The sequence below is a fragment of the Sebastes umbrosus genome, chromosome 24, assembly GCF_015220745.1.
Source record: "Sebastes umbrosus isolate fSebUmb1 chromosome 24, fSebUmb1.pri, whole genome shotgun sequence".
Lineage (NCBI taxonomy): Eukaryota > Metazoa > Chordata > Actinopteri > Perciformes > Sebastidae > Sebastes > Sebastes umbrosus.
This window is the reverse complement of record NC_051292.1, coordinates 14,031,818-14,044,876: the sequence shown is the minus strand read 5'-3', so window position 1 is coordinate 14,044,876 and position 13,059 is coordinate 14,031,818.

The window sequence follows — 13,059 nt, the reverse complement described above, 5'->3', positions numbered from 1 at the left end:
TGAGAGACTCATTGTGTTCTCTCTCCCCTGCAGTATCTCTTCATTTAATCATTTATTCTTCACGCTCTCTTCCACCTCGTCTCATTTTCATTTCCACTCTCGCTGGGTTTCTATTTATTTCGTTAAGTTTTTTGCCTTGCAAATTAGAGAACATTACAACAAGTAATTGCCCTGAAATTATAACATTTGAATTAGGCTACATGGCAGATATGTATTTATAATTATCCAAAAATAATAATTAACAAGATCCCTATTACATTGGCCTTTCTCCACTGTGGGCCACCATGTCTTTGCTCATCCTGTCTGTTCACATTTGTACTCCTCTGTTGATGATCTGCAACCCCACATTCTTCTTATTCAGTTTTTTTTTTATTACCAAACTTTTTTCCTCAAGTTCTACTACAATTTAAACTTCAGATTCAATCATTAGAGCCAGAGTTTATGACAGTATTTTTGAAAAACCTCTTTGTTTGTTTTCTCACAATGAGAAAAAAGCCTGTATCGTGATTGGAGCAACAATAAGAAGTTGAGGATGGCTGCTCGGTGTGAGAGAGGGAGTGGAAAGAAAAGAACAAATATCACCAACAGACTGCAGGGCGTGATTGGCAGAAAGGATCACTGCTTGGTTAGCTGACATATTTAATTGACAAGATGTGCAGAATAAATGGATGACAGCAGAGTTTAGGGAAATTGGACTGACTGCCTGACTTCTTTACTGACTGAAAGAATTAAAGCTTCACTAGGCACGATATTCATGAGAAAGTCCATCCATCTTAAACAGAGAAGAGTGTCAAACATTTAACAAACTTGTTCACATTAAATTCTTTTAGGAAACTGATATTCTCAATCTTATAAAGCCCCTTCAAACTAAACTAAATGTTTCTCATTGCCTTTACAAAGAATACATAATAAATCGGGCTGATATGATTAATATGTTTAATTATTGTTACCACTATAATTATGTGCAGCCAGGGTTAGGGAAAGACGATGGGACCCTTCATCATCCAACTCCGTCTCACGTCAGTTCGTGAAGTAGTCACAAAATGTAATCTATTTGATTCTCGTACATAGACACAAATTTCCCTTTTTTTATGATGCTCAGCACGACTTTCAACAACGTATTTTTTGTGCGTTTTCCTACGAATGTCCAGCAACACGTGACGCACGTGTCAATTTCTGCTCCAGTCTTTTCAAAATAAAACTATTTAGTTAGGTTTAGGAAAAGATCAACTTGGTTAGGTTTAGGCAACAAAACTACTTAGTTATGTTTAGGAAAAGGTGGCGGTTTGGGTTAAAATAACTCCGGAAGTGACTTAACTTATGGACGGAAGTTACGTGGCAAATAAATCAACTTTGACTTGTGGTTACTTCTGGTCTCCTGGGCAAAATGTCCTGTGACATCCTCCGCACGAAGCGTTCGCTGCTCTCTTTTCTTCCCAGTTCACAATTCTGTGGATTACATATGAATTGAATGAATTTGTGCTGACCATCATGAAAAAAAGTATGAAATTCATGTCTATGTAGACGAATCAATACATTAAATTTCGTGACTACTTCACGAACTGCTGTGCGACAGGATTACATCATCAGGGTTAAAAGAAGACCTACTTGCTTATGATTGGGGAATTATTATGGTCACGGTTAAAAAAAACAACAACATTAGGTTATCCCGGTGGTCTAGGGTTTTAAGACCCAGACCATCTAACAATAGCATCCCCCTGGTTGAGTCTGGGCAGCGACCTTTGTTACATGGCATCCCCTCTTCTCTCTGTCAGCTCCTATTATCTGTGAGCTAGAGCTCCATTCAGAAACGTTTCAACATGTCTGGTTTGCTGGTGTAACTTAGCTTCTTCTCAGCGGAGGTGTCTTCAGGTCCATGACCGCACTTATCCGTCTGAGCCCCGGGAAAGAGAGCAGAAGTGTGTGGTGGAGTAGTGAAGACGGATCAGGGCAGAGTCCGACCCACGGGGAGCATGAAGTGCTTTGATGCTGCGAGCGTACAGTAGGTCTAACCAGTATGATGGAGGTTTCTTCACCTCCTATCACAATGGAACAAATTGCCTCCCACCTCCAAAGACCACGCTCCAACTCGACACTGATTGGTTTTCCATCGTATACCTCTACCGGGAGTTCCTGCTTATGGCTACGGCAGGGGCCTCAATGAGTACTCATCAACTGAATTGTTTCCACTGCACCACAATTCAGATATTACTAGATAAATCTGTATTATTTTATTTTCATTATGTGTTTTATGGCTGTGTTAAGACAACATTTAAGTTTGGCTTATTCGGTTAATGGTTGGTGTCCACAGGGGCGTTTTGTTTTACTGCGAGTGATCGCCTCGCTTCCCACCTTTGGATGCTTGATGGGCTGCCAACAGACACAAGGCACCCGATTGGACAAACGCTTTCCCTCGTGGGCTGCAGCTAATTCGGAAACTTTCTTCTCTTATATTAGGAAAACAGTTTACCGAAATGTGTTTCTGAAAACACAGTTGATGAATCTGTCTTTCTTTTGGATCAACAACGGTTAGTTTAAAAGTTCCCTGGGAGTTTCCAGAGGCGGCAAGTCATGTTGGACTCCCCTGATTTGCATAAAGTAGTCTAGACCTCAGCAAATGAGGAGCAGCTAACGTGACGCCCCGTCTCTCGAACCGTGCCGCCACGCTACCAGAATGCATTGCACTGGCTGCTTATATAAACAATGAATGGAAAGGACGGAGGCTGTGGACACGTACCATTAGTGATGCAAAAATGGGTTTATATTCATAAAAGTACCACATACCACAAAATATTTATCGTAGTGTTAACTATATTAAAAATTTGAAACCATACTCATGGCTGAGGCAGCTGTCGGATTTTGCCTCGACTTGGGTAGAAGAGTCACCTCACTGTCTATAAATACCAGTTCATCCAGGCAAAGTTAAAATAGTAGCAATGGAGAACACATAATTAGAGATGTAGCTACTGCTGTGCACAGTGGCTAATGTTTTTTCTTCCTATGATGGAAGGAGATGCCATTCATAGAAATGTACATACAAAGGTGACCTTGTTTTCTTAAGAGATGTGCAGCTTAAAGGAAAACAAAGTAAAGTAAGTGATTACTTTCATGAATACAGTATTATCATAGAACCAGACTATAGAATAAATCCCTGGTGGATAAAGGTGATGAGCCGGCCAAGGCCACCAGAGCCACGTGGGAGTAACTGCAAGAGAATGACTGTACGTAAGGATCGCTACAGGCAGGAAGGTCTGAATATGCCTTAACCCCACATGGCAGTGCATGTACACACTCGCCACCATGTCAGTAGAACCCCAGGCAAATTTTCAAATTGATTTACAATCATTCAGTCAGTTGGTGGAGAATCCTGAATGCTTTGGCCAAAGGTTGAAAAAGGTTTCCACTGTTGCGTGCGATGGCTAAATAGCCAATGCTCAGTGTATATATACTCCTGTATGCTGATGATCCAATGGTGCTGGAGAACCACTAGATCAACACACTTGTTCAGTAATGTAATTTGAGTAGATTTTATCTGATGATACTTGATGACGGGTTTTATCTTCCAATCAGAAGATTTCGCACAAAATGTATTTTCCCTGATAAAACAGAATATAACGAACAAACTATGGTTCAAAAATCACTTCTTCTGTATTATAATTCAGGATGAACTGTGTACTGAACTACCAAACTGAAGCAATCGTTTGGAGAAACCTCCATCAGGCGTTTTGTTTCATTTGGTAGTTTACTGTTTTTTTAAAGATCTATATGTGAAAGTCAATGTAATGTATAATTCAAAAGGTAGTAACTAGTTTAAAACACACCACTGTATGTTCAAATGTCCATTTGAAGCTCATTGCTGTAAATACACAACACAATAATTCTGAATATTATATCACATACTGAATCATTCCAAAGAGAGGAGACAGGGTTCTTGTGTTCTTATATGAAATATATTTACCTCCCAATGTACAGAGCATGAACGTTATAGTGATCTAAAGACATTGTGAGTTGTAGTCTTTATATTTTGTCAGAGTATTGCTATTAAAACTTCAGCTCAATGGCATCAGTTAAGTGACGACAAAACATTTTCACCATTCATTTTTCTATGTCCCTGCATTAATATGGCATATGTTTTATATCGGGAGCTGGGAATCTGTAATATAAATGCCAAACTGAAGGAAACACCCACATACAGTATAACGTCAATGTAATGTTTCCTCTATGTTGATAGCCATCTGTATATGTACTGTATATGCTTTAAATTGAATCTGCTACACGAGGCGCTAACAGAATGACTCTTTAAAGGGTAAATCAACACTAAATGTTGCAGGTGATTTGGGGGTGCACACAAGACTGAACACTTCCACACTTAAGCTGACAAGAAGGACTCTTTGTCAGTACACAAACGGGCCTTTTCCACTACAGGAACTCAACAACCCGTTACTTAAGGTTCTGCTTTTGTTTCCACTGTTATCACCACTCTGGAGGTGAGTTCCTGGACCTAAATTTTGGCTCTGCTCTAGGGGTGCCACTAAATCCAATTTCCAGATTCTCAGCGTTGTCACCGGGGTCTGAAATTAGCACCCGCCAAACAAAGAGAATCAGTTCCCATTGAGAACTGGTTCCTAGTTCAGGCATTTCATGCCTCCGTGACTATCGATTCCTCTGTATTGATGCTTTCCAAAAGTTCCACATGCACAATGACGCAACGGCATATGCACGCTATATCATGTTTCAGTTTGTTTAGAACCGGAAACACGACGGAGAGAAAAAAAAAAGCGCTCAAAAGCATGGCGCTACTACTACTAAACCTGAGGGGACGCACTCTATTTTTCCTTGATAATGCTGCTCTGTGAACAACAAATCTGTGTTGAAATCAACAGGAGGAGAGTTAGTAACGTGAGCTGTTAGCAAACGGTGGGCAGCACAGTCTTGCTTGGCTATATAACGGAGCTACTATCGTTAACGGAGGTGCCACCGAGTTACATTATGGTGCATTCATGCTCTGTTCAGTAAAAATGACTATTGCACAAAAGGTAAATTTAATAAACTTTATCATGATGTGTTCAAATGTAACCCCGTAAAATTAAGTTTTTGGGCGAGAAACTTGAATAAATACAGCTGTTTGAAGGAGATGTGTTCATAGCAATATAAATTAGATAATAGAGAGAGTTATGAATTAACTTTCTAACACTAGCTCTAAGCAACTTATAATATTAATTAAATTAAAACTACTGATGCCAAGATTTATTTTAATCAAAGCAAATATTTAAATAAAAATACAATCATTTATTTAAGTACTGTACAATACTGTGTACAGTACCCTCCCACCCCTGAAAATAAGTGTAATTTACCATGCATTAAATGTTTTTTTGTGTAAAATATATCGAACATTGAATTACATCAGATCTAAAATGTTATTCCTTCATTTAGCGCAGAGATTTCAAAAGTGGCAGATAAAATTTCTGAGTGGTAGACAAAAAGAAATACTTGCCAGACACAGTGGAGGCAGTGAAAAAAGTTAATTTCAGACCCATGTTGTCCCCTTACGGTGTTGCCTTTTCAGTGACATATTTTTGAGATGTTCTGGTTTTGTAAGAAACATATATAGTGGAGAACATGGCAGAACCTAGAACATGGGTTCTTACAAGTGTTACGCCCCACCCTTGGGCAGCCCTATTGGGGCTGACAACACTCCAACACTGACCCAAACCAACCACAGAAAACATACAGCCGTAACACAAGTTCAACTTAAAAGGGACTGAAAACACCCAGCTTATGCATTTCATATGTACATATATACAATACACGCTCTTTACATCCTTGTGGAAGTAAAACACCTGAGTTCTACAGGACTCATGTCCCCTCACTGGTCACACTTCACACTTCCACTCATGTTTGTTAGACTTCCAGCTGCGGTTAAGTAACTCAGGACACATGTAGTGGAGTAAACTGTAAAGTAGTTAGTAAGTAGTAACTTGTCTATAAAACTCTTAATGTACTAGTAGTGTAAGTAGTAGTAGAAAGTCTTCAAAATGAAAGTACTCCAGTGATGTAACAGTACCTCAAACATACGGACCATATAGCAGTGAAACAGCAGTTTGCTGCCCTTCATGAATCACGGTTGATTTACTCTTTAAAACATCGAGTGCCGTTGTAGTCAGATCCTTTTTTTTACTTTTGCTTCCAACGGTGGCTTTTGGGAAAAAAAACCCTCTGGTGATTTTTTTGTCTGTATAATGCTTTATGGCTGTTTGTACTTTCTCTTCTACTTTTTCATGTAAAACACTGTTTGAATAGACCATCGCCTGGCACATTACACAGCTACTATTACTTTTTAAATGAAATGTATTAAAGATATATTCAAAGCAACTTGTGTTGATACAGAACTGTAATGCTAATAAACACCTGCTGTTGAAAGGTTGGATGATGTGTGTAAACCTTATTAATCAGGGGAAATATTCTCATTTTAAAGAACCTCTCCAGACATGTTTTAAGACATAAAGAAAAATAATTTATGTCTAATGTGTTTTTTCCAGAAAAATTTCAATCACCTTGTTAAAAATTCTTGAAAGTACATCAACCGCTTCGCCCTCACTGAAAAATCCAGAACCTATAAATATGCAAATATTGTTGGTTTCAAAGGTTTAACTGCTGGACACTTAATTCATTTTCTACTTTATTCTATTCTTTTATTAATTTATTTATTGTATTTCAGAGGGACCCAAACCAGTGTCACAGGAAGCTTTATAAATAGCATGACATTACACGGACATTCCGCGTGTCATGAGGACGCATATTAGCCATTTCACGTGTCATTTGTACTCCACGCAAACGTCCGCTGTAACAAGAAACAAAATAAGTAAGTAAACTGAGTAAAATAGGTACGGAAACAACGTAAAAACTATGTAAAACACGTCACTAAAACATTAGTGTCAATCGTGGCTAACTTACAAAACAAAACAATGGTCTCAAACACTGGCCTCCTGGTTAGTCCGGTGTTTGTTGGACCCTGACCTCTAGCATTTATAGGAACAATATCAGTTCAAGAAAACCACATAGTTAGGGTAAGGGAAAACATCACGGATGGGTTTAGAATAAGTACGTAAACTAAGTTAAATACGTACTGAAACAACGTAACACAACTACGGAAAACACGTCACTAACGTAACTTACCAAACAAAACGGGTCTCCTGGTTAAAAGTCTGGTGTTTGTTGGATCCATCCACCTCCCCACCATAAGTGGATTTTCTCGCTTTTTATACTATATGACCAACGCTTACCGTAGCATTTATACGCAGATGCGTTTACATTGCAGTGAGTACAGGATGCACGGCGTACAAATGACACACGGAAATCAAGAAAGCCATACTTATTGCACGCTAAATGCATCATCGTGGCATTCATACGCCTCTTCATGAGAACGGGATGTAAACAGATTTAATGTGAGCACAGAGAAACTTTCCCTTTTTAGCAGATAAATGTGAAAACACTGTGCACAGACATCATGGGAAGCTTAAACATCATAGTCAAGGAACCTGATGAAAAACAATTTTATGCGTGAAGGGGGACTTTAGGAAGTTAAGATCAAATTGTATTTTCTCAATTTGTGTATTGTTCAATACTTTTTTTTTTTGCCTTTTATCTATTTAACCAAGCATCAGTGTTGGAAAACCACAGATAGCCCCTCCCACTGGCACCGGTGCCGTGATGCCGACGTCACGCGGTAACCTTGGCAACACAGATAGAAACTACACACATTTATTCCAGTGTCGATTCCAATGAAATGGAACACAGAGATCAGAACATCAGAGCTGACCTAGATCGGGACGAGCAGGTCGGTTAAGAGTCAGAATCAGAATTTTTTTTTTCAAATGGACAAAAATCTCAGTTAATTAAACAAGTATTCAGAAACGATTAGCATTCAGTGAAGCATTAAGAATGCATGGATTGTCTTGTGCTGCTCAGAAAGTCTTTACTACAGGTGGTATATTTCAGCAGTTATTCATAGTCTATATTACACTGTCAGGATCAGACTGAGAGGAACATAATACCTCTGCATGTCGCACAATTGTAGTATAAAACAAAACAATGGAAGTCACTGGCATTTAGCAGTCACTCACACACAGAGAGGAGAGGAGAGGAGAGGCGGTGTGTTGCCATGGTGAAAATGTGATCATCATCATCATCGTCAGCTGAACAACTCTGTCTCTTATTATGAGGATGAATAATCATCGGCAGGAATGTGAAATGGTAAACCTGAGTCTGTATGAACGAGGCAACGCTCTCTCACACACACACACACACTTAATTACACTAAATATTGTGCCAACAGAACCATATGTGAGTGTGTAAATCAGGAACCAAGAGTCAGAGTGTAATCTACCACCAGTGTGTCAGTGTGATATACAGGCTTCTGTGTTTGTTTACTCCTGTAAACATCACATTGTCAACTCTCTCATGATCCGAGCAAGAATCATCAAGCTGTCGTTCACATTTGGTATCATACACTATCATATTTTCAGCATGGAGGGAGCCCCCGATTGATTATTCAAACATACATTTTCCAAATGTATGTATGAACCAGCAGGTACATCCATCCATTATCTGTAACCTCTTATCCTATTCAGGGTCGCGATCCCAGCTGACATTGGGTGGACAGGTCGCCAGACTATCACATAGAGACAACCATTCACGCTCACATTCACACCTACGGGACATTTAGAGTCAACAATGAACCTAACCTGCATGTCTTTGGACTGTGGGAGGAAACCTGAGCACCCGGAGAAAACCCACGCTAACACAGGGAGAACATATTTGTTTTTTGTTTTTTTATGGTTAAAAAAAAGAAATGTGAACACCCCCTTAAGTCAGAACAACTCAAAAAGTTTTGTCAACATTTACAAATTATTTCACCATTTAAATAAATTTGCTTTGCCTGATGTCAAGTCTAATTTCTTTGTGATCTCCTGCTTTTGAGTCCACCTGCTCCACTCTCCCTGATGAGAACAATATCAGGCGATGAAAGTTGGGGTAGCCTAGTAGTACTGGCATCAATGTGCTTTCACCCCCTTCATGAGGTCCTACAGTCGTTGAGGACTCAGTCTGTAATCTGAAACACAGGCTGGACTTCAAAATGCATTTGTTTGGGAACAATGTATTGTTAATAAGTTTATTTATATGGTGTGTTTCAAGAGCAAGCCTCACACTGTCCATTAGAATAAAGAATCAAGGGCCACAATACTTCCAAGGCACTTTGAGTTTAATCAAAAGCCCTTAATACTGAAAGGCTGACTCCTACGCTCTTTGGCAAAAAGCCTTCATCAGAGTGTTAGCTCTTGAATACCTTTTAAAGAAGTCCACTCTGCAGACTGACCTTATGTTGGTAGAAAAGCTGCTCCAGAGCCTCCACAGCCACCAGAACAACTAAAGATAAGTCACCTTGGTTTGGGGGTTTTGACCGAACTACAGGGAGACGGTCACTGATTGTGATGATGAGAGGAATGTTAATTTAAATCCTGTCTTTCACTGGCAGCCAGTGAAGTGAAGCCAGGTCGAAGCAGGTCAAAGGTCTAAATAATTGACTGTAGAACACAGCGGGAATACAGCATCAGCAGGTGAAGGTGGGAAGAGATAATTGAATAATTGCCGAGCCAATCAGCTACTTCACAGGCAGCCGGCATGTTTCTAATGGGCCGGGAAGAGAGGCCAGAGCTACGTTACATAATATACTGTATGACTGTAGGTTTCTGGTATCGGCATGAAAATAAATCTCTGTTATATTTAGTGCAGCGCTGTGAAAAATTAACATATCTCTTGTACCGATACATTTGTGAGTTTGGTACGTACTGGATCTTTACTGGTACTGTATGTATCCGACTGCCTCCACAACACAGTCTCACAGCAGTTCATGAAATAGTCACGAAATTTAATCTATTTGAATGTGTGTACATAGACACGAATATCCTTTTTTTGACGCTCAGTACGACTTTCGGCGTCTTTTTCCTACAAATGTCCAGCAACCTGTGATACATGTGTCAATTTCCGCTCTTTTCAAAATAAAACTAGGTTTATGAAAAGATGGTGGTTTGGGTTAAAATAACACAATAATATTAAATTGTGGCTACCTTGTGATGTCCGTGTTTTCATCTTCGAACTTTAACTCTTTCACAGTGTGTTTTCAGTTCATGAAAGTTGGGTTGTCCTTAGCTCCACCCTCTCTTGTCACTTCTGGTTCCAAAAGACCAAAATGGCGACAGCCAAAATGCCGAACTCGAGGCTTCAAAACCGCAGTCCACGAACCAATGGGTGACTAATGTTACGGTGACTACGTTCACTTCTTATATACTGTTTTGGCACGTGCAGCATTTAGAAAACATTCACCAACTTGACATCAAACATCAATTTGACGACACGCGAAATTAACTTCCCAACGCACAAAAACATCAGTTGAATTGATAACCAACAAGCTTAAGCTCGGTTAACGGCAGATCTCTCAGAGCGGACAACGCCGTGGTAACGACCTGTCAATCACAAGGTAGCCCCGCCCTAAAGCATCCCCTGCTTTATGGTCTCTTTGACTCTAAATGGGACCATAATTTACTAAATGAACATCATGCTGTATTGAAGACGACTTGAAACTAGAGATTGAGACCATAAACTCATGTTTACAATGTTTACTGAGGTAATAAATCAAGTGAGAAGTAGGGTCATTTTCTCATAGACTTCTATACAATCAGACTTCTTTTAGCAACAAGAGGAGTCGCCCCCTGCTGGCTGTTAGAGAGAATGCAGATTTAAGGTACTTCCTCATTGGCTTCACTTCTCAAAACTGGAGGTTGCCACCCGCGCACGTCATCAAGTTTAAGAAGATGTTTCTTCATTTGCTTGTTGTCTATTTGTAGTGCGTTGAGCTCTCATTGTGCTAACACAATGGTCTCATTGAAATAAACAGGCGAGCTGAACTCGTCTTTCTGCTACTGGATGTGTGGGTGTATTTGATAAGCAGCACTGTCTCTCAGTGAGCTCACTGTTTTCTTCAGCAAAAACAAATGCCTTTTACATTTTTAGTTACTCTCATTTGCGCTGATCTAAAATCCTCGGTGTGGGAACTACAACAAAAGCATTTTTAAATCTTTGACAAGGTCCTGCTCGTTAGTAAATGAGATAAATTGTCCTTTGGGTTTCTATCCTGTAATAGTCTGTAAACCCTGCCAGGCTTTCTGTGTCCTTCTTTGAGTGTGACTGTCTCATCCCTGTAGGCTGCCTCGCATTCCTGCATTTTGGTTTTGATCTTCCTTTGTACTGTTCTCATTTCCTCCTTAATTTCCACGGCCTTGAAAAAGGCATTTTTATCCTTTATCGGTGCTTTAAGTTCTGTTGTCAACCATGGATATTGTTACTCACACAGTCTTTGTAGGAATTAACATATGGAAATTGTACCTATTTATCTCTACAACAGCTGTACATCATGCATGTAAGGGATCAGACCTACTTATCTCTTCACCACTAAAATACACGTTTAAATCAAATTATACGCAGAGTTCTTACATTAAACATCATTCTGTTTAATCGTTGGCCAATCACGTGGGTGCTTGGCAGCTTGGGTGAATGTGTGTAACCTCCTTGCTATCGCCCAACAGTCCCCCCTATAGGCTTTATGGTGGTTTCATACGAAGCACATCATCTTGCATCACCTTGTGAACCTGCCTGGCTCTGGGGCATTCACTGGAGCTGTTTGTCAACTCTCAAAGTGAGGCTGGAGAAAAGTTACTGAACCGGCACATCCTGTAAAAAAACAGACCTCCTGAAAAATTAATAAATACCTTTTTTACTATAACAAAAAAAAGACACTGGACGAAGCTATAGTGTACTTGTAATGAATGTGATTTAATAATACATGCATATTAGGGCTGTCAATCGATTAAAATATTTAATCGCGATTAATCGCAATTAATCACACATTTTTTATCTGTTCTAAATGTACTGAGAGAGAAAGACTGCTGCCAAAGAGAGAGAGAGAGGCTGGTTCATCATTGTCTCAGTAACAGATACGACTATACCTATTTACATTTACATTACTATTTTATAGGGCTGTCAACACAAATATTTAATCCAGAATAAATCGCTATTAGTCGCAAACTATTATTTATCTGTTCAAAATGTACCTTAAAGGGAGATTTGTCAATTATTTAATACTCTCATCAACATGGGAGTGGGCAAATATGCTGCTTTATGCAAATGTGTGTATATATTTATTATTGGAAATCAATTAACAACACAAAACAATGACAGATATTGTCCAGAAAACACTTGTTTTAACACAAGTTGCAAAAAATCAATCAAGAATAAGAACAATGGCTTGAATATTAGGACAAATCCTGCAGAAAGAGGATCAAACACAGCGACAGGGAAACATCTTTTGGTTGGAGTTGGATGTTTTCTCATCATACAAAAAAAAAAAAAAAAAATGAAATAGATTGTGTCAATAGAAAGTTCACCAGACTTCACAAACATCAGCATGTGTGGAACCTCGACGAAATGTGAATCAGTGGATGAAATGAAGACAGCAGTAATACATCACTGCTGCGGGGAGCTGTTTATTTATTGATGAAGGCTTTCTTCTCTAACCTACATCAAAAGCAGAGTGACACACTAGGTGTTGCTATCACAGAGACGCTGACTGGATGTGCATGTGATGTGTGTGTTTTACAGAGAGAGAGAGACAAATCAGGTCATTAAAATGAGATCAAAGTGGCATGACACCATATCGTCGAGAGCACAACCAGAAGAAGCCGAGTCAATTTTATTTGTATAGCCCAATATCACAAATGACAAATTTATCTCAAGTGGCTTTACAATCTGTACAGGATACCCTCTGTCCTTTTGACCCTCGATTCAGATCAGGAGAAACCTTTTAAAAGGGGAAAATGGAGGAAATTTCAGGAAGAGCTACGAAGGAAGCTCATTTTCAGCTGCTTGTACCGACACCGGTGTAAAGCAATACAGCGCTGAAAAACATACTTAAGCCACCTAAAAGAAAGGCTCACCTAAATCAGA